The 16,895-nt window shown below is 44.3% G+C and overlaps 1 long non-coding RNA gene across 1 annotated transcript; it reads right to left on the bottom strand.

The window, feature by feature from the left end:
* Positions 1–774: 774 nt before the first annotated feature.
* LOC141579759 (uncharacterized) lies at positions 775–16,516 on the bottom strand. The gene is made up of 3 exons (XR_012511708.1): positions 15,508–16,516; positions 15,246–15,396; positions 775–10,981 (listed from the first exon to the last, which is right to left on the bottom strand). It is a non-coding gene; the product is annotated as an uncharacterized LOC141579759 (long non-coding RNA).
* Between the last annotated feature and the right edge of the window lie 379 nt (positions 16,517–16,895).

The following is a 16,895-nucleotide window of genomic DNA, read 5'->3' as shown; positions in this document are numbered from 1 at the left end:
GAGGGTTTCTGCTGTTCTGCATCCTTTCCAGAATTTGGTGTTGTTAGTTTTTTTTATTTTTATTTTATTTTAGATATTCTACTAAGGTGTGTAGCGGTATATCATTCTAGTTTTAATTTGCAATTCCCTAATGACATATGGTGTGGAATATCTTTTCATACGCTTATTTGTCACCTGTATATCTTCTTTGGTGAGGTGTCTATTCAGATCTTTCGCCTATTTTAAATTGGGTGAGTTTTTTTTCTTATTGTTGAGTTTATGAGTTCTTTGTATCTTTTGAATATAAGTCCCTTCATCAGATCCGTGTTTTCCAAATATTTTCTCCCAGTCTGTGACTTGCCTTCTCATGTGCCTTACAGTGTCTTTTACGGAGTAGAAGATTTTGATTTTAATGAAGTCTGACATCAATGTGGATTGTGCCTTTGGTGTTCTATTTAAAAAGTTATGCCACACCCAAGGTCACCTAGATCTTCTCCTATGTTATCTTCTATAAGTTTTATAGTTTTGCATTTCCATTTGTCTCTGACTCATTCTGAGTTAATTTTTGTGAAAAGTGTAAAATCCATGCCCAGATGATTTTTTTAAACATTTTTTATTGATTTATAATCATTTTACAATGTTGTGTCAAATTCCAGTGTAAAGCCCAATTTTCAGTCATACATGAACATATATATATATTCATTGTCACATTGTTTTCTCTGTGAGCTACCATTAGATCTTGTATACATTTCCCTGTGCTACACAGTACAATCTTGCTTATCTATTCTACATTTTGAAATCCCAACCTGTCCCTTCCCACCCCCCGCCCCCTTGGCAACCATGTTTGTATTCTATGTCTATGAGTCTGTTTCTGTTTTGTATTTAGGTTGTTTGTTTTGTTTGTTTGTTTGTTTGTTTGTTTTAGATTCCACATAAGAGTGATCTCATATGGTATTTTTCTTTCTCTTTCTGGCTTACTTCACTTAGAATGACGTTCCCCAGGAGCATCCGTGTTGCTGCAAATGGCATTATGTTGTCGGTTTTTATGGTTGAATAGTATTCCATTGTATAAATATACCACTTCTTCTTTATCCAGTCATCTGTTGATGGACATTTCCATGTCTTGGCTATTGTAAATAGTGCTGCTATGAACATTGGGGTGCAGGTGTCATCTTGAAGTAGGGTCCCTTCTGGATATATGCCCAGGAGCGGGATTCCTGGGTCATATGGTAAGTCTATTCCTAGTCTTTTGAGGAATCTCCATACTGTTTTCCACAGTGGCTGCACCAAACTGCATTCCCACCAGCAGTGGAGGAGGGTTCCATTTTCTCCACAGCCTCTCCAGCATTTGTCACTTGTGGACTTTTGAATGATGGCCATTCTGACTAGCATGAGGTGAAACCTCATTGTGGTTTTGATTTGCATTTCTCTGATAATTAGTGATATTGAGCATTTTTTCATGTGCCTATTGATCATTTGTATTTCTTCCTTGGAGAATTGCTTGTTTAGGTCTTCTGCCCATTTTTGGATTAGGTTGTTGGTTTTTTTCTTATTAAGTCATATGAGCTGCTTATATATTCTGGAGATCAAGCCTTTGTCAGTTTCATTTGCAAAAATTTTCTCCCATTCTGTAGGTTGTCTTTTTGTTTTACTTATGGTTTCCTTTGCTGTGCAGAAGCTTGTAAGTTTCATTGGGTCCCATTTGTTTATTCTTGCTTTTATTTCTATTGCTTGAGTAGACTATTCTAGGAGAACATTTTTGAGATGTATGTGAGATAATGTTTTGCCTGTATTTTCTTCTAGGAGGTTTATTGTATCTTGTCTTATGTTTAAGTCTTTGATCCATTTTGAGTTTATTTTTGTGTATGGTGTAAGGGAGTGTTCTAGCTTCCATGCCTAGATGATTATTATTATTATTTTTTGCATGTGGATATCAAGTTGTTCCAGCATCATTTGTTGAAAAGACCTCTTTTCTGTTTGTTCTATTTTCTGAGCGATTTTCTCATCAGCAACAGAAATCTCCATCTTGGTTTAGAGTAGTTTAAAAAAAAAAAAACTGTCTTGGCCATAGAGGGACTGGACCCATGCCCTCAGCACCCTCCTTTAACTCCCAACGTCAGCATGTATTTCTGTCTGCACCTCATGGTCCCTAGGTGGCATCCATCCTACTGGCCTCCACCATATTTCCTACTTTGTGTGGTTGATTGTATTTGCAGATCTTCTCTAGGTATGAAAATTCCAACTTGTGGAGAAAATAGATTATTTAAATATAGTTCAGGAATAAGGACCAACTTCCTGACACAGAGAATTGCTACACAACACAGAAAAGGGCACAGTAGTTTAGTGGTTCCAGGTACAGACAGCCTGGGTTCAAATCCTGACTCTGCCTCTGCCTGGCCATGAAAGCTTGGATAAGACATTTAAACCCTTCCTGCCTCAGTTGCCTTATCTCTAAAGTAGAGGTCATCATTGAAATTGCTTGCTAGGGTTGACTGTGGATTAAAGGCCTTATTTCATACAAAGGGAGTGGAACATTGCCTAGCACACAGGAAGAGCTATAAACATGTTTGCTATTATGGTTACTGCCTGACTAAGCATGTGAGTCACCAAGAACTTAGAACCAAAACTTCAATTTGCAACTTATCATTGCTCACTTGGAGACAAGACAAGCTGGGGCTGGAATCACAGGGGTAGCTGAGTCACTCCAGCTCTTCCAATCCTGACCACCGTTCACAGTTCAATGATAATTCAGAATGAAGAAGTACCTGTATTAATGCTACATGAAAAAGTTTACACTGCTTTAGCAAACGACTCCATTTTAATGGTTTCCCAGCAGTATCAAGACCCTGGTTGAGCTGGTCCCAGGAACGAGGTACCACCATTGGATTGCCAACTCGGTACCGGATCAGGAACACTAAATCTATGTACCAGGGCAACTTTAGGTTCTTCTGTGATAACCTGACCTCATTTTCTTGGCTCTGCTCCCATCACTTCACAGCCCACAGCACCTCTGGTCCTAGCTCCCACTTTCAATAGCAGGACGTCACCCAAAGCCCTGTCCACCTCCCCAGGAAGACTCCAGTTTTTACATCAGAATTTGAGCTTTAACTGAATTCAGAGACTGACAAGCCCTCAAGGATGTGGGAGGAAATAATATTCATCTTTCTAATGTCATCAGGCAAACAGAAAAGGTCAATTTATATAGTGAGACATTCTGGGAGGAAATTTTTAAAAAGGAAATAATTTTTTGAAGAGTTCTGAGATGTTTTTAAAATGTTTCTTGAAAAGTTTCCCCTTCCCTCTGCTTCTGTTATATCTCTTACATCTGGGTTTAGGGTCTAGTTGAAACGTCTAGGCTTGATTGCTGGGAGAACGTCACCATCAAGTTCAGGTGTGTGAAACATCGGTCTCTAAGAAATTATGGCTAGCTCGTACTTTCTCAGTCCTTGACAGCAAGGTCACGAAGAAGGGGAAAGTGGGGTAGTTCTTTAAAAAAAGCATAGAGGAGAAGGTTGAAAAGTTTAGAAAGATCGAGTCTCTTGGAAGCTTTGTGTGGGAATTCCATCACTTTATCTTTGGGACACAAGGTAATGATCGTGGTGATGATGATTGCAATGAAGATGATGTACGAGGCACACATAAAAGCCTTTCATCTGCAGGCGAAAAGTGCAACCATAACCACTAATTAATTCTGAAGGCAAGGTAGGCAAACCTCATTATCTCCAATTTACAGGTTAGGAATCCAGGTGGGAGGAAATTAAACTCTACCCAAGACCAGAAATGAAAAGTCCCTGCCTCCTTTCTTTCCACTGGCCACCTTAAGGTAGCTACAGAAGAACTTTCTTTTATTCCACAGGCAGAGCCAGCTCCTGGCTGCATCTGACCCTTCCCTTTACAGAGTTTGACGATGGCAGGAAAGAGCCTGGTAGAATGATGTCTCTACCATGGAATGATTTTGAGGGCTGCTACGTCTCTACTTGGAAGCAGAAGTGTGGAAGGTGTACATGAAACACTGTAATCAACCTGGAGGCAAGAATTGTATCATTCAGACCTCTGTACCACCCACAACACCCAGCATAGTATCCACACATAGGTCTTTGGTTATTTCTTGATTGACAGTCCTGTTCTTTGGCAACGAGGAGACAGTTCCTTTTTATCTAAAGTCTACTGAGTTAAATTTCCCTGTTCCAAGAAGGAATTTAGGGAGTGTGGCAGAGACCATAGCTGACTACCTGGGATTCACATTCACTCCCTCGTAGAGTTGCTCTTGGGAAGTGGCTGCCTAGTTGGGAACAGTATTTTCCCGCAGCTTTGCGTCTGGATGACTGGTTCTGGCGAAATGGTGTGTGTCATGTCCAGGTTGAAGGAGTTAATTACCCCATGTGCATTCTATCTTACTATCTCTTGTAGCCACTGCAGGGCTACATGTTGAAAATGGCAGAGCTGAAGGACCTGGGTTCCTGTGTCCCCCACGTGGAGGGGAATCGCCAAGTAATATCTAAATTAGACTCAAGACAAGTGAGAGCTTAATCTCTCTTATTGTATTGAGATTTTGAAGTCATCTGTGACTGTAGCAGGCCTACTCTGACTTATCCAATGTGATAAACCACAACTGAGAGACGAAGCAATTAAGGCAAAAAGAAAGCAAGGGTGGGAAAATAGATGAACACAAGTGCAAAGTAGGTACAGAAAATACATGCTCTACAGTACTGTACGAGTTGTTGGAAATGGGCAACATATTTGGCTTTGAGTTGCCCAGTGTCCAAAGCAAAGAGGGAAATTCTGAGTTAGAGGAATCATAATGTCCAGAAGAGAAAACATGCCAACACTCAAGAGAAATACACATTTTTCTGGTTGTTCAAATTGAGAGACGTTTCTCCTAAGAGGCCTGGAAGAGGGGCAGATGCTGTCAGCTGAGCTGGGCCACAACCTCAGTAGCACCAGTACAGCAGCAATCACACAAGGGTTCTTGTAGTTTGTGCAGCAAAAAGCGGCAGTATATGAATAGCTAGTTCAGAAATGGCACTTTCAGGAGAGGCTAAGAAAATGTAGTGCATGAAGGAAGCTCTCTGATGGTCCCTGGCTTAATCTGATGGCCAAAGACCCCGGCGGGGTGGCTTCCTTACCTAGCATTGGCTCTGGGAGTATCACTAGAGAACCAAAATCATCTGCTTCTGGATGCACCGTGCAGTATAAGCCCGACCACAGGGTCCTGTAAGGAAACAGCCTGACCCAGTGCCTGGATGATCTTGTCCTTTGATCAGATGTGCCAGGAGGTGATGCCAGGAGGTGGTGCCAGGTGGTGACTCGCTGACCATAAAGTGAGGAAGTTCCCCTCCCTGACCTGTTTGAGGGGATGGCCCCAGCATAGAAGTTCATTCAATTTCCACGTCTCAAGGGCAGTGATGGGAAGGAAACCAAGGCTGCGCCTACTGAGGTCACCCTTGGTTTCCTAAGGTCCACAGGTGTGGATGAGAAACATCTGGCCAGGAAGCCAGCCTGCCCAAATCCCCAGAGTGAGGGCATTCAGCCACATGGTCAGGAAAGAGGAAAGGTCCTTAGGTCATTCTGGCCAGTGTTGAAATCCTCCCGGTTTGTGGAGCAAGGAACTACTTCCTATAGCTGCCCTGCCACAGTCTTCAGAATGAGGTAGATTACATCTCCCAATTTCTAGTCCTTCCTGAAACCAGGTGCTTAAACCCACCAGCAGGGATAACACGTATCCTTCCAAAGGAAGTAACCAATTGTTCTTGGGGGAAAATGTGCCACAGGGAATGGCCTGACTTTTCTCCCAGAAAGCAGGCTCTCCATTTCCCTAGTGGGACAGAGAGTGGACACATGTCAACAAACTCAAAGCCACTTTAACTCCTGTCCGCTCCTCTCCCCTTCCCGTCTCCCTTCCCTTCCTTCCTTCAAGACACAGATGGAAACAATACCTTAACTGTAACCATGGATATTGTATTTACCAGTGGTGCTTGTTTATAAAGGCTGATACCAACAGGATGCAATAGCTTTCTCTTCTTTTTGAAGATCTTCATGTGATCTTTTTTTATTTTTTCACTCAACAAACATTTACTGAGTGTGTCCAGGGAGCTGGTATAACAGAGTCAGTTAAGAACATGGGCTTCTTTTTCGTCAGATCAAGATTTGACCCTGACTGATTTTATCCGCTGCGGGAACTTGGCAAACCCAGAACCAGGTGGCTAAACAACAGAAAGGTGTCTTCCACAGGTCTGGAGGCTGGGAAGTCCGAGAGCAAGGTACTGGCAGATTCAGTGTCTGATGAGGGCCTGCTTCCTAGTTCACAGATGACTGTCTTCTTGCTGTGACCTCATGTGGTAGAAGGGGTGAGGGAGCTCTTCGTGGTCTCTTTTTTAAGGGCACAAATTTCATGCATCCGGACTCCATCCACTATTATGATCATGCAAGAAAAATGCCGTCTCCCAAAGGCCCCACTTCCTAATACCATCACATTGAGGGTTACAATTTCAACATAGGAATTTTTGGAGGACATAAGTATTGTCCATTGCACTTGATGTTACCGTCTGGAAACAGGAAGTCAGTGGTTTAGTCTAGAATAAGCCAGTGCCATGAATAAGCCAGTTTACCAATGGGGCAGGATCATAACTAGCCTACATCCAGTGAAGAAATAGAGCACAGCCAGGCCGTGATGTCAGGCAGTGTGGACGCTTGTCTCCATCAACCACAGAGCGAGCGTGTCTTCATTAATCTGGTGAATGGCCTAACCCTCACTGTTCATCTCTCAGCCTGCCTTTGCCTTTGCCTTTATGGAAGGGCCCACACTGGTGTTTAACACACATGGTAAACTCAGCAAGAGCTGCTGGCTGTTTTGTATGCGCAGGGAAAGGTCATGTGAACATGGGCGTTTAATCAATAACTCTTTGCCTTGGTGATGACAGATTCTTTCCTGGCAAGGTATACAGCTCCTGATATAGTAAGTCCTATATTTTTGCAATTGTGTGTGAATATATGTATATCTAACATACTATATATAGTCCAATATTTATGTGTATATACACACACAAACACACACAGGTATGCATGTAAGTACTTTGAGATGCTCACAATTTTAGAAAACACAAGAGGACTGGTAGTGGAAAGCTATCTTGTTGTTTTTATTGCTGTAGATTACATCTGTAACTTTCAGTTCCTTGAGAGTAGCAGGTCCCCTGACATTGATATTCTGTTTCAGCAGCTCCGTGGCACAGGCAAGTGGGCAGAAGGGCTGAGTGGAGTCTGTGGTGCTGCTGTTACACCTGCCCAAACGTCCCAGCAGCACAACCCACGGCCTGGAAAAGCTGCCTCCCACACCAGTTCCTGGCACTGGAATTCCTTCTACGGGGAGCAAAATTTTCTATTTCAACTCCAACTAAACAAATACTCAAATGCCTTAGTGGAGGCAACCAACCCTCAAGTTAAAATTTGCCTGAAGGCAGTTTTTACAAGAAAGAGAAGTGTGTAGCCACTTAGCAGGGGGCGGTAGGGGGACATCACAGGGAGTAGACAGACACATTGTTGGAAAGAGGAATTGGGCGTCTCAGATTCAAAACTCACTACTTCATGATTTTTCTCTCAACCTCATCTTCCTTCCCTGTCTCATCTTTGAAGAAGCTTTCAACTCCTGACACAGCAGTGTTCAACGGGAACTGTGGATTATTTGCCTACATGCTTTATCTAATACCATAGGCTTAAATGTAAATTTTTGACCACTTCTTCAAGACCTGGCAATAATTAACTTACTATAAGGAAATCACATGATTTTCTTAGTGAAATGGCATCAGAAAATAATTCTCTGAAGTCAACAAGAACTGTAAACAGCTATAGTCACAGTCAGGTCATTTCGTGTCAGCCAGTGTCGAAGTCCTTTTTAATTACAGGTGGCGCCTGCCTCTTCTGGGCGCTGCTAGACTCAAGCAATCTGAATGAGCTGGGCTTTCTGGGATGGGGTGAACCACACCCGTGAGTCTTGCAGACACACAATTGTACTACGTGTTTAACCGAACGCTTCTCTGGAGCTGGAAGTAGCATGACTGTCCAATCATCAAACGCTTTTTTGAGCACCCACTTAGTATCAGGCACTGTTAGACTCTAGAAATTAAGAAATTGATTTTTTTAAAAATGCAAAAAATAATACCACTGTTTCAGCCCTGGAAAAATGTGTCTGACCCAGAGGCCTTTCTGCTCTGATCAGTTACTCTCTCCTCAAGCCCACAAATGCTAAATCTCATTCTTATTCTAATTAAAATTGTCTGAAGGCCAAAAAGGAAAGTTAGCCTAAAAAGAACCACTAGGGAAAAAGAAAAAAAATCCTTTTTCCAGCCCCGTAACATTTTACCAATGTTGCCCTCTGCAGGGCAAAACTAGAATTTCAGATCAGTGGTTTGTACAAACTTCCAACACTGGTTAGTTTGGAGAGACCTGGAAGGTCCAGGGACCTTCCCCATAAAATAACTGCAGATAAGCCTGTGCCCTACCCTGCATGTTTTAGAGTGGACATCTAGATTTGCATCACCACTTTAATAGTTGTAAATGATGAACTTCCCTACATATCTTCTGTGCTTTCAACAATTGCAGATTGAACACATCCAGTTAACGAAAAAGTACCTCTGTTATCTCCTTGTGGGCAAAGCCAGTTGACACATCAGAATTGCTTTCTGACAGGAAAAAATTACAATTTCCTCGATTGTTGTCCATTCAAGAAATTTTTTTGGTGGCAACAGTGGCACTCTTGTTTGTGATCCCGAGGCAGGTGAGTGGCTAGGGCAGCACAGCTGACGGTAGCACCACCGCATTAGGATTTCCTCGGGGAAAGCTCCCTTTGGTTTGCTCTCGTGGGGCTCTTCTCTCTTAGAACTGAAGCTGCCTTTTGCACTGTTTCTTTGGTGCGCGTTTTCACACACTGAGACCACGTATGTGCGAAGATGTGGTCTGGAGTGGGAGAAGGGTGATGGTAAAAGGGGAGGTGTAAACAAGAGGGGAGGGCAGCCTGCCCACTGAGCTAGCACAGACACTTCTCTGGGCAGTTTTTGGAAGGAGAACACAGATGTTGAGGTTGTGGGAAATGATTTCCGTAGCCTGCCCTAAGGGGTGACGTACTCCAGTGCGCTGACGGCTGACCTAATTTTCCTGGGGAGCACGGCCACCTGGGAGCCATGCTCTGGCCACAGCCGGGGTCCAGGAGGTCACTGATGTCCAGGTGGCTCCTCTTACCTCTCCACTCTTGCTCTGGCCTTTACAGACAATGGCTTTCCTGCAGGGTCACTTTGAGGGCAGGACTGTGATGGGCCTCTACCATTGTTCAAAAGCCAGGCTTCCTGGAAAATAACTCTTTCTTCTTTGTCTCTCTTGAGGTTTTGAAGATTAACTTTTGGTCCCCTGGAGCTACTTAGCAGAAGATAAATGTCACTTTACAGCAGCTCTCTGCACACAGTGACAGATCAAGAGGTGTCCCATCCGGACAAAGAGCCGAGTATGGACGTAGACAACTAAGCCAGAGAGTCCAGGTGAGAGGAGATGTGAGGATAATCATTCACTGCCACGGTGCACCTTGAAATTCAGACTAAGACATTCTAGGTCCTGCACCACCTGACCCAGCCTACCTTTCCAGGCTCAGCTCCTGCTGTTCCCTGTGTCCTGCTGATGGGACCAGACAAACTTCCTCACACACCCTATGCTTCCCTTCTGTCTGGCTCGCCTTGACCCTTGTCTCGGTCGGTCAAAAGCTGCTTTCAAGACTAAAATACAGTTTCCTGATTATTTCCCAGGATAAGCCTCTCTCTCCTTCCTCTTAATCTACCACATTCTGTGCTTTTTAAAGGCATGCGTTGTATTTTGCCTTGTGTTATAATTATTTAACTATGTATCTCATGGCCCTTTGAGGGGAGAGGGGGGGAAATTCATCTTTATATTTCCCAGCTGTCTAGCTCAGTATCTGGTATGGAGTAGGGGCTCAGGAAGTACTTCAGGTCCCAGGTCCACCCCACATCACTGCCATGTGAGTTTACAAAGTACCCTTTCCAAGTAAATGCAGATTCTGTTTCCTCAGATCAAAGCAAGCACTGCTTCTCATCACACATCTAAAGGATGACAGGATGAGTTCTGAAACTGGCTAGTTTTTTCTGGAAATCCTGCAAAAGGCATCTGTGAGGGCAAGGGAACTATGAGTGCCAGCAGGGATTCTGACATGGATGACGACACACTTTGGGTGGCATTTCTAAACCATTGTCTGGTGCTCCTAGGTCAGCGGACCTGAGGTGAGTGATAGGGGCGGTGCACCAAAGGAAAACCAGGAAGCTCAGTCTGGGTTCATGCTTTTTTTATTTTTATTTTTTGCCCCTCTCCTGTAGAAGGTATTCTGCTCCAGATTCAGATTAATTTGTTGATTTAGGTAGTTTTTCAAAATATGCCATGTACCCGAAGGCCTTTGGGAATGTTTCCAAATTTTATCAAAGACATAGAAACATAATAAAATAAACAGAAATTGTGGTAATTCCCTAAGAAGATTCTAACCCCCAACTAAATGTGTGGTTTAGATTTAAATCACTTAATGGAGACAGGATAAATGACAAATAGAAGAGGCGAAAAATGTCCACCTAAAACTACATCTAAATTAGCAGGGACCAAGCTCATTTAGATATTCACAAATCTGCAAATAAAGAGGCAAGTAGCTGGAATGGTTCTGCAGTGTGCTAGTTTTCCAAAATAAACTGACTCAGGCAAACCAAAAAATTGAGAAAGTGGGGGCTGTGTAAATTGTCTTATACGCAATGCATAAAGAATTATGCCTCTGGAAACATCTGGTTCAATTTTACCTGGTGGGAATGAAAATCTTAGCTATCAAGTAATGAAGCAGAGTTTTGAATGGAAACATGTGCCAAGGCATACGGCGCAGCATGATGGTTTCTTACCTGGGAGCTTCTTGTCCCGGCTCTGCTGCTAACCTGCTGGGTGACTTTGCCCAAAGATCTACCCATTTTCATACCTAAAAAATTAAACATTGTCCAATGAGTACAGAGAGGAACACATTGGATTGCTAATTAGTCTTATTAAAGACACATACTTTTTTTTAAATTTTATTTTTTCAAATATTATATGATTTTATTTACAGTTATATCCAGAATAGGTGAATCATAGAGATTGAAGGCAGATTATTGGTTTCCAGAGGAGGGGGCCTTAATGGGTAGAGGTTCTTCACTGTGAGTGAAAAAAATCTTCTAGAATTAGGTAGATGTGATTATTGGACAACATTGTGAATGTACTAAATACTTCTAAAGTGTACACCTTAAAATCGTAAATTTTGTTATGTACATTTCATATAAATTAAAAAGGGAGAGGCAGAGGGAAATTAGACAAACAATAAGATGAGAAAATAATGTAACTGCAAAAGGAGACGCAAGTAAAACAAAGGAATGCTGGGAGCCCCGTGATGATGAAACATACCAAGGCAGGGGCTTCCCAAGAGCCTCTGGAGACTGATGACCATGGTTTTCTCCCAGCAAAACTTATTTCTAACATCTGGTCTTTAGAATTGTCAGAAAATAAATGCATGTTGTTCTAAGCCCAGGGTGTGATAATTTGTTACAGCAATCATAGGAAACTAATATAAAATCTTTGTTGTGTCAAACCACTGCGTTTTCAATTTAACGTGTTAATGCAGCATGACCTAGCATTTCTTTGTCTGAGACACACTTTATAGATGCTGAAGTTGGGGAATTCATCTACCAACTCTCACCAAAGCTGCCCTTCTTCCCTGGGCACCGACTACAGCTCTGCATGCCTGGCACATGAGGATTTGGCAGCTAGAGTGTTCTCATGGAAACCAGTTCTACTCCAGGGGAGTTTTCCAATCTGGCTATAAATTGGGGTTACTGAGGGCAGCCTCCATCCTGCTAAGAAACAAAGCCAGCCTTTCATAGGAGCAAGAAGCTCGCACTTCGCTGTGTGTTTATCCAATATTCTCCATAAAAACCCTTTGTGGTGTTGGCTGGATGACCCCTCACTGACCTTTCTCTCCCGTTCTAAATGCCATCCTCATGCTAAGCTTTTTGAGAGTTTTTATTCTTTCTGCAATCGTGGAGTTGTCAGATTTAACAAATAAAAATACAGGATGTTTTTAGTTAAATTTGAATTTCAGATAAACAGTAAAGAATTTTTAAATACACAATATTTAGGACACACTAAAAAATTACTCACTGTTTATCTGAGGTTAAGTGTAATGCAACATCCCACAGATGACTCTATACAGGGATTCAAATGTCCTAGTTTTCATATCTGTTTATTTGTTTCTTCTGTTTATCTCTCATAGCAGGAAATAATGCTGCATAACCCAGAACTACTTTACTTACCCAAAAAGAACATGCACTCTCCTTCCCTCAAAAGTTATCAATAACACATAACACACTTGTCGTTAATGACTGTCCTGAGGTTTCTGTACTCTAATAATTACTATAACAACTGCCTTTTGGTCTTTACCTCTTCTTTTCCATCTGTCACCACTTGTCTCACTTTCTTAAAGAAAAAAAGAAAAATCTTTTATTTCCACCATGGAATGTGAAGGACAGTAGTTCTCAGGTCCTTAATCTGTACAGATTATGGAATCCCACGAGCTCTGAATCCAATAATAGAATAGCCACCCTGTACCTACTCTTTCTGTTGCTAAGTAGCACTTAAAGATGGCCCTCACATTTTAAATGTTTGGAGAAAACAATTTATTTTCCTTTTTGAGTTAACATAATAATCTGGGATGGTTTGGGGATGAGCAACAAAGTCTTCATCACTGGCTTCTACCTTGACTGTTGTAATGGTCAAGTGCTCCCGCCCACAGGAAGGCTGCCCTTCCTCCCCAGAGCTTGGCCAATGGCCAGCGCTGTCTACAGCAGAGTCTGTGTTGGAATGTGCTGATGGACTCTGGGCTAACTGGCCTAACTCGAGCTGGTGCCATGCTCTGGGAGGCAACAGGGAGCTAATTACACAGAGGAAAGAGAGCCGGCAGAACGGGTAATTGTCATGGGTGGATGTATTTCTGATTAACTGCGTGTAGAGACACAACAGGAAGGTGTAATCACAGGGGAGTGTTCGTACCAGCAGAGATAAGCATGTATCTGGTGAGGCAAGTAAGCATATTTTGACTTCTTAAATGAAATAAGTTACTTATAACCTGGCCACACACAAAGTTCAAAAACAACCACAAAAAACAATAACCAGGAAGTGAACATGTGCAGATATTGGGGCACTAGGCATGAAGGACGGAGGAGGCAGAACCATGGGGTGGGGGTGGGGGTGGGGGTGCAGTGGGGACTGGAAGTAAGCTAGGCAGAAAGAACATTTTATAAATGCTTAGGAACAGACATCAATTATACAAATCTCCCCAAATTGACTCACAACTCAGACACGAGAGAGGACACCTCTCACAGGACCAAGTCTCAACTACCAACTCTAACATTCAAGGTCCCCTCAGTCCAGCCCTGGCCTTATGTCCTTCCCCTCAGATCTCTCTTACTTGCTGAGGGATGGAGTCAGCCAGGAGGTCATAGGGCACTGAATTTGTCTTTGTCAGTACTCCTTCTGTTAACCCAGACCACCTACTGTATACCCCATCCAGGCCAGGCAGCATGGCTTCCTTGTAATTCCAGATCACTCCTGGTGCATTTTCCTCCCAGGCCTCTAGTGGGAAAGCCCTCTCCTTTCCAGCTCCCTCTGCATAGCCCCTCCTTCACCCACCCCATTTTATCTGCCCCGCCCAAGCCTCTATTCTTGTTAGTGTGAGTCCGAGTCTAGCAGGTACATGAGTATATGTGGGCCTTCCCCACTAAGCTTTGAACACCTAAGGGCAAAAGCTGTGTCTTTATTTTTCTACCTCTATTTCCTGGACTCTTATGGAACCTGGAAGAGTAGTTCCCTAGTAAATGTTTATTGAACTAGGTAGGTGAACGGATGGATGGATGGATGGATGAATGGGTAGGTGGGTTGGTGTGTGGATGGATGGATGGATAGATCTATGAATAATGGCTGAGTGGCAGAAATCCACACTGACCAGGAAATGACCTCTACGTTCTCCCTGGGCTAGGGGAGCCACAGAGCAGTGGAAAGAGCATGCATCAGAAGGCAGAAATGAGGGATTCACTCTAGCTTCTTCATCACTGGCCGTGTAACCTTAGGTGACTCACTGAGCCCCACCAGCTCGAGTTACTATTCACTTGTAAATTGGTGACAGGAACACCTGTCTGTCTGAAGGTAGGAAGTTGGTCTGGACGGTCTCTTGAAGTCTTTATCAGCTGCTTCTCAGCATTTATTCTTCCCACATCTCCTCCCAAGACAAGCCGACAATGAGGAGGTTGCCCATCACAGAGCTTCTGGAGTAAGATGTGGAACGGGGGAAGCAGCCTCATGACGCTTTACTGAGTGACAGTCCACGGAGCTTGATGTTTTCCAGCATCCCTGCTGATGCTAGAAATACCTGTCAAGCACTTTCTAGCCTCTATGCCAGCAATACCTCAAAACACAGCCTGTGAATTTTTGCCCAGCGTCTATGATTTCTGCTGGACTGAACACACTGAGCACACAGCCCAGCCTGTTCCTGTTCATCCCGGAAGGCAGACTCCCATTTATGAGAAGTTTCCCTTTCGTAGCACAGAAGAATGTGTCCTGACGGCCTGGATGGGCCGCTCAGCCTGTTCTTCGACGAAGGGGAGGATTAAGTAATAAACTTGCTTTAACACCAAGAACCAATACACCAAGGTTCGGTGAACACATTTTTCCAGAGCAGCAAAAAGTATTATAAAACCCAGTCATGCCTGCGATGCTGGTCACTGGTGTGACTAGGGATGGTGTCAATCCCTTCTGTACAGTTTCTTTTGTGGAACAGAGTTCTAGGTCTGACCCTGGGAAGGGTCCCCACCCCACCGCACCCCACCACACACTGACTTTCTCCCCCTCTCCTTCCAACTCCGGAAGGTAGCCAAGGCTGTGATGGTTGTTAGTTTGTGTGGGTGGGGGTGAGGGGTGAATAAAGAAAGAAGAGGCAAACTAGGGCTTAGTGGAAACTTTGCTGGACCCCTGGAATTCAGAGCGGGCCCTCTCTCGGAAGGATGTTTCTGGGGCTGAATTTTGCTTTGGGGCAATGCCCTTTTCCCGGCCCCTCAGTGTACATCTGTTTTGGCCTCTCTGTCACCTCCTTCCAGGCCCCATCGAGGGTGTCGGCATGTCTCCACATTTGCCACAGGTAGCTGCTGAGTGTGTGTACATACCTGGTTATGTGACATGTCTGTGGGACTGTGAGCTTTGTCCTGGCTCCTGGCTGAGAGGTCGCCAGGCAAGAAGCTGGTTCTAGAGTCTGCTGGGCGGCTCCTCAGAACCGGTGGCCCTCATGCTGTCTGGACATGGCCTGACGGGAAGTCCCTTGGCAAAGAAACATAGCATTTAAACTTCCACCTCCACATAAAGTTAGGGGGTTTAGAGATAAGGGAGTGAATGCAAAAAAAAACCCAACCCTGTACTTTCTTCACTTACCATACCATCTCGTGTAATCTTCCTGGGGTGACCACAGCTGATAAGTATTGTAATTTCTCCATTTTTCACGTGACGAATCTGAGAAGCAGAAAGTTGAGAGGGGCATTCAAGTCCTTTGGTTCTGGCTTCTCTGCTCTTTTTTTTTTTTTTATAATTTCTTCGGGCTATAACTTAATTTCTTTTATGCAGTAGCTGACAGACATAATGCATCTTCCATAATCCTTCTATGTGCACGTGGTAAAACAAATACATGCTCTTCATTTAGCAAACATTTCAAATCTCCAGAACGTGAAGTAGAGATCTGCGTGCCCGTCGGCCTCCCTCCACCAACCATTCCTCTGAGGTTTGGGGCCCAACCCCCAGTGTTCATTGCGGTTTTTCATTTCTGGAGGCTTCTGTCTCTTACCAAGTTTCTGCCTCAGGCCTGCCTTTCCTTCACGTGATCGAGTCCTCACAGCTCTCCGCCGGGTGTCGTGAGGCGCCCGAGGGCTGTGGCCGCGGGTGTCACGCCAGCCTGGTCCCCGTGCGTCGCCTCGGGCGTCTCAGCCCTCGAGGGGACTCGGCCCGGCCTCTTGTGGTTTCGCATTTACTTCAGAAAGTGTCTCTCGGTTCCTAGGGAGTTGTTTTTTTTTTTCCTTTTTAATCACAGTGTTTGTGCTTGGGGCCGGGGGTGGGTGCAGAGGTGGACGGGAGGGTAGGAAAAGCCGAAAGGAAAATCTCCTGGCGGGGACGGAGGGTGCGTCCTCCCTCCGAGAGTGGCGTCGGCGGGTGGAGGGTCGTGAGGCCCAGGGGGCCTGTGCTGAGGTCCTGCCGCAGCTCACATCCCGATGGCGAGCAAGCTCTCTGGCTTTCAGGGAAGGACTTGTCAGGGGAGCTAAGTGTTCTGATTAATTAATTTACAGCTGCGATTTTATGTAAATGCAAATTGTCACGCCTTCCTTCCCCCACGCAGTACCGCTCAAGCACGAAATGGGTAGCAGCTGAGGAAAAAGAGGTGGTGTTGCAGTTACTGGCTGGCTGTGACGTCATCTGAAATTGTCTCTAGGCGGGGAAAACGTGCGGGTAGAGGTGGGGGAGGGGCGGGGTGGGGGAGGGGAAGGGGAAGGAGAAGCTGGGGGGGGGGGAGGCTCAGGAGGCTCTGGGAGAGGAACTCTGCTAGTGCGAAAGCCACAGTCCAGCATTCACAAAACGTGACCACCTGAGGTGGAAGTTCAGCCTTTGTCACCAAGGCCAGCTCATAATAGTAGTTGAAATAGGAACTCAGGGTGCCGCCCATAAGGAACCATCTAGAACTGAAAGGAAAAAAATGTTACCAACATCCTAATCTTTGTTGATACAAAAGAACACGCACTTACGGAGTTTTATAGTATATCGGATTCTGACTTTAC

Source organism: Camelus bactrianus, chromosome 14 (genome assembly GCF_048773025.1).
Source record: "Camelus bactrianus isolate YW-2024 breed Bactrian camel chromosome 14, ASM4877302v1, whole genome shotgun sequence".
In the NCBI taxonomy this organism is placed as follows: Eukaryota; Metazoa; Chordata; class Mammalia; order Artiodactyla; family Camelidae; genus Camelus; species Camelus bactrianus.
Note: the sequence above shows the minus strand (reverse complement) of the source record. Positions and strands in the feature narration are given on the sequence as shown.